The 14,913-nt window shown below is 39.9% G+C and overlaps 1 protein-coding gene across 6 annotated transcripts in view; it reads left to right on the top strand.

Moving 5' to 3' along the window:
- Nucleotides 1-14,913, top strand: part of LOC115219746 (cAMP-specific 3',5'-cyclic phosphodiesterase 4C) — a 734,075-nt gene that overhangs the window by 488,278 nt on the left and 230,884 nt on the right. The window lies entirely within an intron of this gene.

The raw sequence follows: 14,913 nt of genomic DNA, 5'->3' as shown, positions 1-14,913 counted from the left end.
TGGAGGTGGTGAACTTCAACGCTTATGAAGACAATCTATTGTTTCTAGTTCTTTTCTAGCTATTTCTAATTATTTCTCTTCTCTACTGTTCTATTTCTCTTTGTCTATTTATGTATCTTTTGTGTTGAACTCTTTTATTTGATGTAGATCCCGTACCATTTCTTTCAATTTATTGGTCACAAGATTTCTAGTCCTTGTGGTCACTAAAATAACTTTTTATTATTCAGATTTCTTTTTTAATGCTTTCACTACCCTCCTGAGTAAAGCTTGTATGCTTAGGATATGTTCTCTGTTTGTCTTATTGTTTTGATCATCTACATAATATGGGCAAAATGCTCTGTAGTGCTACTCTCTATATGTTTGGCATATTTTAAAATCCTTTTATTACTGTTGTTGTTCATATTATTATAAATTGCATAAAAAAAAATATTATTTTTATGACTCTCATGGTGTGAAGGCATGTTTCTTCTCTCTCTGAGATATTCTTGGCAAACTCAGTTAACCATGTTTTTGCCACATTTTCCACATTTTTTTGCCACATTTTCCACATTTTTTTGCCACATTTTCCACATTTTTGCCACAAAATGGCTCAGACAGCAGCATTGTATGAGACAGAATATTGCAACGGCAAATAATATGGAAAAGACAAAAAAGAAAAAAAGATACAAATTATGAAATAAACAAAAAGAAGAAAAAAAAATTAGCATTTTATTGAACAATTCATTGAAAAAATTGATCTGTCAAACAGATAGTCTTGAAGATGGCTATAATAACAACAACAACAACAGCAACACTCACACAGTCAGTGATTTTAAATCATTCATATAGTGGATATATTACACAAATAGAATGTATAGATTTATCACAGGTCCCCAAAAAAAGTAAAGAGAATTTTGTAAACCTAGATACTTTCTTTGCTACAAGATGTGATCCGAGAAAGATCAAAGAAAAAATTATACATGTGTTCTAGAAAGGATGGTACTGAATTAGAATTAGCATTGAAGTGAAAATTACAATAAGTATTTGATGATATCTTGGGATAAATTATCTCAGTCAAAAGGGTATAGAATTGTTTGTTGCATATTGAAAACCAAAGACTCAGCTAAAACAGAACCTTACACTTGTTACCCAGTATACGGAACAAACAAATAGATTGGTGATTATAAGAGGCATTGAAAACAGTGTTGATCTGTGGTTGATTGTTACCTCTGTACTTCTGTAGTATGGACAGGTACTTAAAGGAGGGTTAACAAGGGGCAACATGTGGTGAGAACTTTGAAAGACTAGGCCAGAAGACAAAAAAGCAAAGCAACATCAAGTAGCCGAGGCAGCAACAAGAACAGCAAGCTCTAGTTTTCCAAGCATCATCAGTCTCGCTTCAGAAACCTTGATATGTGCTACATATATCAAAGCCTCTGTTTCAGGTTCTAGATTGCTCTTTTGTAACCACAGCCATCATTTATCTGAATCTGTGTCCCTGCTACAACTATACCCTACCCAACAGTAGCTTTAAAGATAGATTACTTTACAACCTCTCTCGGTCTAGTCCAAATAATTAAAATAGACGTAAGAGAATAATTTGGTTCACCCACCATCCTTTCCTAAGTGTTAAAAACCAGCATAGGTAAAGAATTCCTTTCTCTCTTAGATAATCATTTCCCCTTAGATCACAGGTACATAAAAATATTCAACATACACTCTATTAAATTATCATATAGCTGCTTCCCCAATATGGAGAGCATCATTGCATGCAAACACCACCAAGACCTTACCCAAGTTGTAACTGTCAAGACCAAGGACTCGACAAGGGCTGCATGATTAAAGCTATCGTATATGAGGCAGAAGTTACAGCAATGTTAGTTGATAACAGAACTGTAAAGAAGAGTTACATCAGGTTATGTGAAAGTGACTTCAAAAATTGCTGTGCTAACCACATATCTTTCTTCAGGTACAGGGACAAAAGTAAAGCCAATATGTTGACTTACCATGTATGGAGGTTGAAGTCTAATGCCCCACCACATAGAATCAAGTGAAAAATAGTTGAAAAATCCATGCCATATGTTAATGGATAAAAAAATGCAAGGTATGCTTAACTGAAAGGTAGCAGATTCTTTTCAGATCTAAGAACTTCACCGCACTGCTGAATTCCAAATCTGAAATTTTCAGTAGATGTAAATATATGGATAAGTTCCTGTTGGCAAATTGGAAAATACCACCCTCTCCTGATTGAGCGACTGTACTGCAGACTCTTGACCTCTATCCATTCAGCCTTATTATGTGTGGCTTTACAGTCAAAGGAGACATAACTCTAATTACCCCTTTTTCCTTTTATTTTGCCTTTTTCTCTTTTCCTTTCATTTTCCGGTGTTTTTATCCATGTCACTGTGTTGTTTTCATTGCATGAAACTATTAGCAGTTTAAAAAATATTTTCTGTGTTCATTCACAATAATATATATCATAATGGAGTCCACCCAATGACTGGCGTAGCAGCACCATAGTCAACTGCACAAGAAGGGTAAGGGGTGATGCTCTAGATAGAAATAACTACAGGGGTATTAAACTGTCGGATTAGGTGATGAAGACCACAGAGATGGTCATAACCCATCTCATTAGGGAGAGAATTTGCTTAGACGAGATGCCTGTTCGGTTTGTGCCAGGTAGTAGAAGACCACTGATGCTATATTCCTGGTCCGACAACTGCAGGAGAAGTACCTAGCTAAAGATAACCCCTCTACATAGCTTTTGTGGACTTAGAGAAAGCCTTTGACAGGGTTCCCCGATCCCTTATCTGGTGGTCGATGCAGAAACTGTTGATTGACGAATGGCTAATAAGGGCTGTACAGGCTCTATACAGAGAGAGCTGTCAGCAAGGTTAGGATTGGCAACGAATATAGTGAAGAATTCCGGGTAGAAGTAGGTGTACACCAGGGCTCAGCCCTCAGTCCCCTTTTATTCTTCATCATAGTCCTCCAGGCAATAACAGAGGAATTCAAAACAGGTTGCCTCTGGGAGCTCCTCTATGCTGATGACCTGGCCCTCATAGCAGAATCACTACCGGAACTAAAAGAAATTTCGGGTGTGGAAACAAGGGTTAGAATCTAAGGGCCTTAGAGTAAATGTAGCGAAGACCAAAGTTATAGTATGCAGAAAGGCGAACTCAGCACACACCCCATCGGGCAGGTGGCCCTGCTCGAGCTGTAGGAATGGTGTGTAGGTAGAGAAACTCCATAAGATGCACCCAGTGTAAGCTATGGACGCATAGAGGTGCAGCAAAGCATCAAAGGGAAATTAACTGATAAGATAGCTTTCATGTGCGGCAGATGCACAGGGACAATAGACACCACAGACACTAAAAAACAGATTCCATCACACTCCAGGGGGAAGAAGAAACTAAGTAGTGATAGTTTCCGCTACCTGGGTGACCAAGTTAGTAGCGGGGGTGGGATGCTCAGAGAGTGTCACTAGAGAACACGAATAGCCTGGGCAAAGTTTAGAAAGCTCCTACCCCTACTGGTGACAAAGGGTCTCTCACTCAGATGATGCATGTGTGCGAACTGCCATGCTTCACGGCAGTGAAACATGGGCCGTGACTGCAGAGGACATGCGTAGACTTGAAAGAAATGAAGCTAGCATGATCCGCTGGATGTGTAATGTCAGTGTGAATGCACAACAGAGTGTAAGCACCCTGAGAGAAATGCTAGGCATAAGAAGCATCAGATGCGGTGTGCAAGAGTGACGCTTGCGATGGTATGGTCATGTACTGTGGATGGATGAGGAGAGATGTGTGAAGAAGTGCCACTCCCGAACAGTTGAAGGAATCAGGGGGAGAGGTAGACCCAGGAAGACATGGGATGAGGTAGTCAAGCATGACCTCAGAGCGTTGGGCCTCACTGAGGCAATGGCGAAGGACTGAGATCTCTGGAGATGTGCTGTGACTACTAAGACCCGGGATGCTTCCGGCACCAGTTCCGCATACCCCCTGCCCATCCAAAGTACCTTGGATCCCGGAACATCTCGCTGTGCTTGAGGAGACCTGTTGAGTCAAGTGCATATACATGAACATCGAACCAAATATCAATGGAAACAGTAGCTGTGATACCTGTGCCGGTGACACATAAAAAGCACCATCCGAACGTAGAGCGTTGCGGCCTCAAGATGAGGCAATGGCGAGAAGGACTGAGGATCTTGGAGATGTGCTGTGACTAATAAGACCCGGGATGCTTCGGCACCAGTTTCCGCATACCCCCTGCCCATCCAAAGTACCTTGGATCCCGGAACATCTCGCTGTGCTTGATGCGACCTGTGAGTCAAGTGCACATACATGAACATCGAACAATCATCAGAGGGAAACTACGTGAGACCTGTGCTGGTGGACACGATGAAAGAAAGACCATGCCGAACGGTGGCCGTTGCCAGTGCGGCCCTCCACTGGCTTCTGCGCTGGTGGCATATAAAAACCACCACCCGAACGTGACCGATGCCCACCCTGCCTCGAATTAGCTTCTGTGCCGGGGCACATCAAACACCATCACGAACGTGCCGATGCCACCACCGCCTTGACTTGCTTCCTGTGCCGGTGGCAACATAAAAAGCACCAACCGTCGTCGGCCGATGCCATACCCCTCTGGCACCTGTGCAGGTGGCACTAAAAAGCGGAGTTGGTTTGGCTTAGGAGGGCATCCAGCTGTAGAAACACTGCCAGATCAGACTGGAGCCTGGGGAAGCCCTGGCTCCCCAACCCCGGTCGAACTGTCCAACCCGTGCTAGCGCGGAAAACGGACATTAAACGATGATGATGATGATGATGAAATATAATATATATATATATATATTATTATATATATATATATATATCATATTATCTTTTATTTGTTCCAGTCATTAGACTGTGGCCATGCTGGGGCACTATATATATATATAAATGACAAATATTTCTGAGGTACAACAAAAATGCATTTTGATACTAAGAGTTTACTAGAGTGCTTTATGTGTTTGGAATCAAATCTCTTACACAAAAGAGGAATACAAGATTTATATGCAGTTTTATAATTCAGTAGGACATAAATATAATTGCAAACATATACATGCAGATATGTAAAAAATATATGCATCTGTATTATTTCCATCGGCAGGAAGAAAGGAGCTGAATTTGAAATTCACTTATTGATATATACACCCATTGTTGCAAAACTAAAATGGATGTGTGACATAAAACCAGTTGAAATGTCGTAATTTCAAATGTCATTCTATTTTTGCATAAATTCTTACACAAAAGTGTTCTATATAGCCAAATTTAAAATTTTAAAAAAATAGGAATGTTCATCGTCATGATAAATATTACACAAACACGTATATCATCATCATCATCATCATCGTTTAACATCCTATTTCTTTACTACCCACAAGGGGCTAAACACAGGGAGGACAAACAAGGACAGACAAAAGGATTAAGTCGATTATATCGATCCCAGTGTGCAACTGGTACTTATTTAATCGACCCCGAAAGGATGAAAGGCAAAGTCGACTTCAGCGGAATTTGAACTCAGAACGTAATGACAGATGAAATACGGCTACGCATTTCGCCTGGCATGCTAACGTTTCTGCCATCTTCCATTCATGCATGGGTAGGACGGTTGACAGCACCTGGCCAGGTAGAAGATCTACCCAAGATTATTGTGTCTGTTTTGACAGGGATTTTACAGCTGGATGCCCTTCCTAACACCAACCACTCAACATAGTGAACTCAGTGATTTTTTATGTGACACTAGCACAGGCAGGTTAGTTTTGGCAAGATTTTTACAGCTGGATGCCCTTCCAGATGCCAACCACTTTACAGTGTGGACTGGATGCTTTTAACATGGCACCAGCACTGGCAGGGTAACCAAATAACTCACAAGACAATGAATTATAACAGAGGCAGGGCATTTGTGCCAGAGGATAGAAGTTAGAGTGTGACAAAGAGACAGAAGCAGGTGTCTTGCCACTACATTGGAAGAGGTGATCCAGTATCAAATGATGAAAGGTTAGAGTGTGACAGAGAAACAGAGTGGCAGAAATAGGTGGCTTGTTATAAAGGAGGTACATGGTTACCCAGTGAGAGAGAGAGAGACAGACTGGGACAGAGGGAGGGGATAGAGAGTGAGAGAGGGGTACAGAAAGAAACCAGAAACAAGTGTAAAGGTGATACTTGGTTACCTAGTCAGAGGAAAAACATGAGAAGGAGAGAGAGAGAGTGACCAAAAGGAAAGAGAGAGAGAGAGAGAGAGAGAGAGTGTGTGTGACCAAAAGGAAAGAGAGAGAGAGAGAGAGAGAGAAAGAGTAGGAAACAGCAAAAGTGTCAGAGAGAGAGTAGGAGAGAGATGATGTAGTGCTAGGGTATGAGCATAGAACTTGGTTAGAAAAATAGGGAGTAGGTGTGCATGGTGGGAGTGGGGGGTGAGCAGTGATACAATGAGCACAGCAGTAAGGGTAAGAAAGGGGATTGGAAAACAGTCATGAGGAGGAAATGTGAGGAAGAGGAAAATGCAATTAGAAGAGGAGTTGTAGTTTGATTTCCCAGGGTAGAGCTTGTGAAAAGTGTGTTGTTACATGTGGGTGGGACACAACTTTTCTAGCTCTCAGTTTTGTGGATGGGTCTTCCCTAGGACCTCATATTACCAAACATCTCGGTCTACTGTCATTTCGTCTGTGAGCCCCAACATCCTAGGATCAGTCCTCATCACTTCATCCCATGTCTTCTTGGGTTTCCCTCTTCCACAGGTACCATCCACTTTCAGCAACAAGCACTTCTGTATACGGCTGTCTTTACTCATATGCATCACATGTCCAAACCAACGCAGTCTCCTCTCCTGCATACCATGTTCAATCCTTCTTATGACTAACTTTACCCTTAACACAGACGTGCTCTGTTGGTCATGCACGCTGTTGTTGCAAGTCCAATGAAGCATACTACCTTCATTCCTCTCCAGCTTACGCATGTCCTCCACAGTCAGAGCCCTTGTCTCACTACCATGTAATATAGCTGTTCTCACACAAACATCATACAACCTACCTTTCACTCTGAGAGAGAGTCCTTTTGTTGCCAACGGGGGTAGTAGTTCTCTGAACTTCCTCCACCCTATTCTTATTCTTACTCTTGACTCTTTTACTCTTTTAGTTGTTTCAGTCATTTGACTGCGGCCATGCTGGAGCACCGCCTTTAGTTGAGCAAATCGACCCCGGGACTTATTGTTTGTAAGCCCAGTACTTATTCTATCGGTCTCTTTTGCCAAATCACTAAGTGACGGAGACGTAAACACACCAGCATCGGTTGTCAAGCAATGCTAGGGGGACTAACACAGACACACAAACACACACATACATATATATATACATACATACGACAGGCTTCTTTCAGTTTCCGTCTACCAAATCCACTCACAAGGCATTGGTCGGCCCGGGGCTATAGCAGAAGACACTTGCCCAGGATGCCACGCAGTGGGACTGAACCCACAACCATGTGGTTGGTTAGCAAGCTACTTACCACACAGCCTCTCCTGCACCTAGAAACAATACTTTCAGAGCATCCTCCACCATTACTAATTTGGTCACCTGAATAGCAGAAACTATCAACTAGCTCAAGAGAGCCTCCTGGGCATTTGAGAGAGTTTAAATCCATTGTGGTCTTAGTGTTTACTGTTCCTGTCCATCTGCCACACATGAAAGCAACTTTATCCAATAATCTTCCCATGAGTCCACTGCATCTGTTATGTATCCATAGTTTACACATGGTGTAGTGAATGGGATTACATCCCACTTCTTTCCTACATATTGAACAGGGCCATTTGCCAGCTGGAATGAGAGTCTTATTTATATATACACATATATGTGGAGGCACATGGCCTAGTGGTTAGAGCAGCGGACTCGCGGTCGAGGGATCGCCGGTTCGAATCTCAGACGGAGCGATGTGTGTGTTTATGAGCGAAACACCTAAGCTCCACGCAGCTCCGGCGGAAGGTAATGGCGAACTTCTGCTAACTCTTTTGCCACAACTTTCTCTCACTCTTTCCTCCTGCATCTTGCAGCTCACCTGCGACGGACCACCGTCCCGTCCAGGTGGGGAACCTATACGCCAAGAAACCAGGAAACCGGCCCTTATGAGCCAGGCATGGCTCAAGAAGGAACAAACAACAAATACACATATATAGAAAATTAAGAAATTATATAGACATTCATGTTAGCATTTGTATATTTGTATGTGTGTGTGTGCACACATATACGTTTTCTTTTATCTTTTACTTGTTTCAGTCATTAGACTGCAGGTATGCTGGGATATCACCTTGAAGTGTTAATGATTTACCCCCTGTACTTATTGTTTTAAAATCTGTTACTTAGTCTGATGTAAACAAATGAACAGTGATTGTCAAATGGTTTGTGAAGAAACACAGATACACACACACACACATATATATAAAAATATGTATGATCTGCTTCGTTCGGTTTCCATCTACTAAATCCTATCACAAGGCTTTAGTTGGCCTGAGGATTTAGTAGAAGACACCCAGTGTGCCATGAGATGGGATTGAACCCAGAACTATGTAGTTGGGAAGCCAACTCCTTACCCAACTGCACAGCCATGCCTGCACCTACATATGTGTGTGGATGCATATATGTATGTGTGTGTATGTATATATGTATATATATATATATATATATGTACACACACAAATAAATATATATATCAGTATCTATCTATCTATCTATCTATCTATCTATCTATCTATCTATCTATCTATCTATCATATATATATATATATATATATATATATATATATATATATATATATATATATTATATATTCAGAATGAGATAAAAAAAAGTCCAAGGCTGTGAAAGTTTTCAGAACATTAATAAATAGGTCATACAGCTGTTTCCGGGATATTTTTTATATCCCTTCATCGGAGACAGTGTGAGAAAATGGTTAAGAAATAGTTAATTTAGATAAGATATGAAATAGAGAGTGAGGTGGAGGAATGAAAATAGACGTGAGATATGCTGGGATATTGCATTTGTAGATCCATTATTTAGGCAGAATGGTATACATATAAGATTCCAATACCTTGTGAGTAAATTCCAATAGTATTTAAAATTGGTCATTCCAAGTACAGTGTTTGTACACAGTGCTATTGAACAGAGGGTTTATTTAAAGTGACCTAAAAGTAAGGAATGTATTTGTAAGGACAAATTTGACAAACTCTATACTTGGAATGGCCAAGGCTTAAAAAGAAAAGTCCTGGAGTTGATTTGTTTAACTGAAACCCATTAAGGTGGTGCTCTAGCGTGACTACAATCAACTGGCTGAAACAAGTAAAGTGTCTATATATATTATCATCATTAATGCCTGCTTTCCATGCTGGCATGAGTTAGACGGTACATGTGTGTGTACTGGTGAGCTGGCAGAAACGTTAGCACGCCGGGCGAAATGCTTGGCGGTATTTCGTCTGCCACTACGTTCTGGGTTCAAATTCTGCTGAGGTCGACTTTGCCTTCCATCCTCTCGGGGTCGATAAATTAAGTACCAGTTATGCACTGGGGTCAATGTAATCGACTTAATCCTTTTGTCCCCTCTGTGTTTAACCCCTTGTGGGTAGTAAAGAAAGAGGTACATGTGTGTGTGTGTGCACGCGTGCATGTGTCTGTGAAGTGATCTGGCATAATGTTTAGCATCTTTCACTCATGGTGACGGTTTCAATTCTTGAACTAGACAACATGTGTCATTGAGTAAAGTACTTTCATCGTTACACATAGTTCCCGTCAACTGAAAGAGTACCTGACATGTGCTGCTGTCATTTCCACAACTTGGATATTTTGCTGGGTTGAGGGTGAGTAGGGTTCTGAGAGGGAGGCTGTTCCTGCTTACATCTCCTGAGCTCTTAAAACTATTAGTGGATGCATGGCACCTGCTACCAAACCATACTTACTAGTGATTGATGGATAGTTGTATCTATGTGTGTGTATTACAGTTTGTAATATATATGATAGCCGGTGAATAATTGGAATCTCTGCTGATTATCTGTAATATCTCTGGATTTCCTATAGGAGTATTAGCAATTTTCTGAATTTAGGATAATACATAAAAAATGTTAATTCTAAGATTAGTATCAACTAATTTCAAGCCTAATTCTTTAAATTATTCAGATAGATTTTTTTCCTAAACCTATCATCTTGTTTGTTCTTTATGTTCTGTAGTTTTTTTTTTTATATTCTGCCATATTTTAAAATTCTTCATCTCTATATAATCACACTTTACAAGCTCGAATTTAGTACTTAGTAAGAACAGGCTATAGAGGGTGCAATTAACTTATAAATTTCTTGAGTGGCATTAGATCTCATACTATCACTAAAAAAATGAAAGTACATTTTTCGTTACTTAATATCAGAACCATGAAGAAATGTGCTATTGTTGACAAAAACTGGTGGTTTTTGAACAAAAGGATTAGTGACAGAGAGGTAAAAGCAAATTAATTTTGTGACAGAGAAATAGAACTATGTGAATCTATATTTCTTATCACAAATAATAGTAAACCAATTTAGAACAGGAATGGTTTTATTCCATAAATGCAAGTTCATTAATAGCATCACTGTTACCAAAAGATTCCAAGGACTGACTGTGAAGTTTTAGTCTCTTTAAATATCATCAGTTTAACATTCACTGTTCCATATCTACATGAATAGTACAGCAAGTGTTTACATGTCCATTTTGATATTAGGGGCAACATTGTGCTATCCAATCATCAACATTTTCATCAACATTTCCTTCATCACTATATACTGGTGACCTTGACTTTTAGTCAATCTTCTTCCTGACTTTAAATTCACTTGATCAACGTAGGGTTCTTTTTCATAATGTAATCGATTCATTCCTCAATAAAAATATGCTACTGAAACAGCTGTTGTGAACCTTTAAAATCCATTTGTGTTCTTATTTTATACAAATGCCATACCTGGAATCATGCCATTTTGGCCTAATAACTTAGTCACTGTTTTCAGTCACATAACATCAGTGACTACACTATAATGGAGACACTTTAATCACTTTACTTTGATCAGCACAAAATCAGCTCAAATCAGCTAGGAGGTACCAATTATTGCACAGCAATCATCAGTAAACCCAGATATTGCTGCTAGAAGTTACCCCAGTACTTATCATTGATCAGCTCAATAGCAAAATGACTGTTCTGCAGCAGAACAATAAAAGAGAAAGACTTTTTTTGTAACTAGAAGTTTTCACACTTTAGAACATTCTACGTTAAACTTCTTTGCCTATCTTCCTAATTTAGTTTCCATCTAAATTACTAAGGCACAGTACCAAAGTGGTAACTCATAGAAATTCTTGAAACAATTTTATTTCTTTGCTTTTATTTCAATTCTTACTGTTTTTTGTTGAATATTCTATCATTTTGCTTCTAGATTTGGTGTTTCTTTGCCAAGCAAGCGTCACATCTCTTGGCACCTTCTGTATAAATTTGGCAGCTTCAACGATGGATAATTTTTTTGAGGAGGCGGGGGCTCCATTAATTTTGTTTCTCTATTTTAAATAAAAAAAATATATTTTTACAAAACCTTTGCATTCTTTCACATATTATGGAAGAATCATTTCGTAACAAATGGTTTCTGAATATGTTTTGCATGGTTCCTATATAGCGTTCAACTATACTCTTGGTTTTAATAAACAATAAATAATTTTTCTTAAACACTTGTTGGCAAAGTTGTAAAGAATGAAATAAAATGCTTTGCAGTTAAAGTCTTTGTAGTTAAAGTTCAAACCCACTCAGACTGACTTTGATTTTTGTCCTTTTGGAATTGACAAAAATAAAGTACCATTCAGGTTGCTGATGTAAATAGAATTCACTGTCCCCTCTTATTACAAATTTGCAGACTTGTGCCTATGAAAACAAAGAGTAAGCTTTTTGTAGTAGTTTATTTTATTAGAAACATTTTTAACACTTTCTTCATTTGGAATATATAATCAACCCTTTATATTATTCCTATTAAGGAAGTATTAGACTCACTGAAGATGTAGAGCCCAAACTCTGATAACTGAAAGGTCTTCTTCATGATCATTTTTATATCTGCTTTTCATGCTGCCATGGTTGGATGGGTTGTCAGAGTTCAAGTCACTTCCCATTAGCAGTTATTGTTCCTAAAGCATAGGTACTTGAACATGTTTCTACAGGTGAATGCCCTTACTAACACCAACCACTTTACAGAGTGTACTGGGTTCATCTTTTTCATGGCATCAACATTAAAAATGTTGAATCCTCTGTGAGACAGAACTAGAAGGGCCTCATTTCTTCATACTTACATTTGCTCATTTGTAGTGTGAACAGTAGTAGGTATGTGTTGGGGGTGGGGTGGGAGCTTGTGCTCTGTAAATGTAAATTTGGCTAGGGAACAATGACAACAGGAAGTTCAGAAATAGATATCTGAGATGGGGTCAGGGGTGGAAATATAGCTGCTGAAAGTACTTATAAATTGGAGCATGTTAATGACCAAGTAAGGGAATTGGAGACAAAGAAGAGAAAAGTGGTCATAAATTAGGCTAGCACTCTAGTGGATACCTAAATTCACATTTATGTTTTTAATGGCTTGTATTTAATTAATGGTTTGTCTTTAATTAAGCAATTAATATTTTATGCACAAATATGTTCTGAGTTCAAATTCCGCCAAAGTTGACTTTGCCTTTCATCCTTTTGGGGTCGATAAGTTATGTACTAGTTGCATACTGAGGTCGATCTAATTGACTGGCCCACTCCCCCAAAATTTCAGTTCTTGTGCCTAGAGTAGAAAAGAATATTTTATGCACAATACAGTATGAATCAGAAGACTTACTTACTTTTTTTTTTTCTGCTCATTAAAAACATAGAAGGAATGTGTCTTCTTTCATCATTAGTTAGGGAAAGCTCACTTCTGTTCCTCGGAATGCACTTTTCTCCTGCATCTTAGTTCATTTGGGCACACTCCCAAGCAATCCATGCAATCCATGTGTGTGTATGTTTAAAAAGAACATTAATGACATCAGTTTCACCAGTTTTGGTGGCAATGCCTCTTCCCCCAGGCTCAGGTCCAGTCAGATATAGGGGCATGTGCCATTGCGGTATGTTGCTTCATCCACTACAGTCTGTATTTGCTCAAGTCATCCCACTCAGTCCGCATCGATACCACAAAAAAAAAAAATCACCAAAAAAATCATAGGCGTAGGAGTGGCTGTGTGGTAAGTAGCTTGTTTACCAACCACATGGTCCCAGGTTCAGTCCCACTGTGTGGCACCTTGGGCAAGTGTCTTCTACTATAGCCTTGGGCCAACCAAAGCCTTGTGAGTGGATTTGGTAGACGGAAACTGAAAGAAGCCCGTTGTATATATGTATATATATACGTGTGTGTGTGTGTGTGTGTGTGTGTGTGTGTGTGTGTGTGTCTGTGTTTGTCCCCCCCAACATCACTTGACAACTGATGCTGGTGTGTTTACGTCCCCGTAACTTAGTGGTTCGGCAAAAGAGACCGATTGAATAAGTACTAGGCTTACAAAGAATAAGTCCTGGGGATCGATTTGCTCGACTAAAGGCGGTGCTCCAGCATGGCCACTGTCAAATGACTGAAACAAGTAAAAGAGTAAAAAGAGTAAGTAAAAAAAGAGAAAAAAATTCAGCAGATTTCTATTGCATAAATTTTAAGTGAACCATCATGACACTGGTAAGAAAATAAACAGAGAAAGGAGAAAAAGTAAAGATGAGGGAAGAAAGGTGAAACAAAGTAAATTGTGAACAGACAATAGAATAAATCTAAGAGGTTCAATTATTTTCTTTAGCATTCAAACCGGCCATATCTGTCCAAAATATTTAACCTGTTTTACGAGGGGCGTTCAATAAGTAATGCCTCTGACCCACTTGCAGTTGTTTGATCTAGCTGAAATTTTGCATGTGCAATTATTTATATCTCTATAGATTAAGTGGCAAATTACAGCTCTGAACTTATTGTGGTTTCTGATTTACAGGTGTTTGAACTGAGTGAAGTGTGAAACGGAGCCTGTTGAGTGTCGAGCAGTGATGCAGTTTTTGTATTTGAAAGGACGCACACCACGGGAGACTTTTGATGAAATAAAAGTAACTTATGGTGATGATGCCCCATCATATGACCTTGTAAAACGCTGGCATCATGAATTCAAACATGGTTGGAACTTTGTGGAAACAGCTCCCAAATCTGGTCGCCCCCTTCTGCCATTGATGAGGCATCTGTTCGTCAAGTTGAGGCTGCCATTTTGGAAGATCGACGCATAACTATTCGCCAAATAGCCCATGAGGTCAAGATTAGTACCGGGTCTGTGGAAACTATCATTCATGACCATTTGCATATGCAAAAGGTGTCTGCCAGATGGATTCCCAGGTTGCTCACAACTTTCCAGAAGCAAGAACGCGTCGATTGCGTGAGGATGAATTTGAAGATGTGCCAAGAAGATGAGTCAAAATTTTTCAAAAGACTGATTACACAGGATGAAACCTGGGTCCATCACGATGATCCAGAGACCAAAGCCCAGTCAATGCAGTGGAAGCACCGTGACTCACCCCCTCTAAAGAAGGCAAGGGTGCAGCCCTCCGCTGGCAAGGTCATGCTCACAGTCTTCTGGGACCAGGACGGAGTAGTGATGACAGATTTCCTGGCAAAGGGTGCCACAATTACAGGAGGCTATTATGCTTCACTTTTGAGGAAATTAAGAGAAGCTATCAAAATCAAGAGGCGGGGCAAGATCAGCAAAGGCATCCTCCTCCTGCAGGACAACGCTCCGGTCCACAACTCGTGTGTCGCCAGATCAGAAGCACAGGCGTGCGGCTATGAACTCATCCCCCATCTCCTGACCTGCACCCTCTGATTTTCA

This window comes from Octopus sinensis, linkage group LG15 (genome assembly GCF_006345805.1).
Source record: "Octopus sinensis linkage group LG15, ASM634580v1, whole genome shotgun sequence".
Lineage (NCBI taxonomy): Eukaryota > Metazoa > Mollusca > Cephalopoda > Octopoda > Octopodidae > Octopus > Octopus sinensis.
The sequence above is the reverse complement of the archived record's forward strand: the minus strand, read 5'-3'. Positions and strand labels throughout refer to the sequence as shown.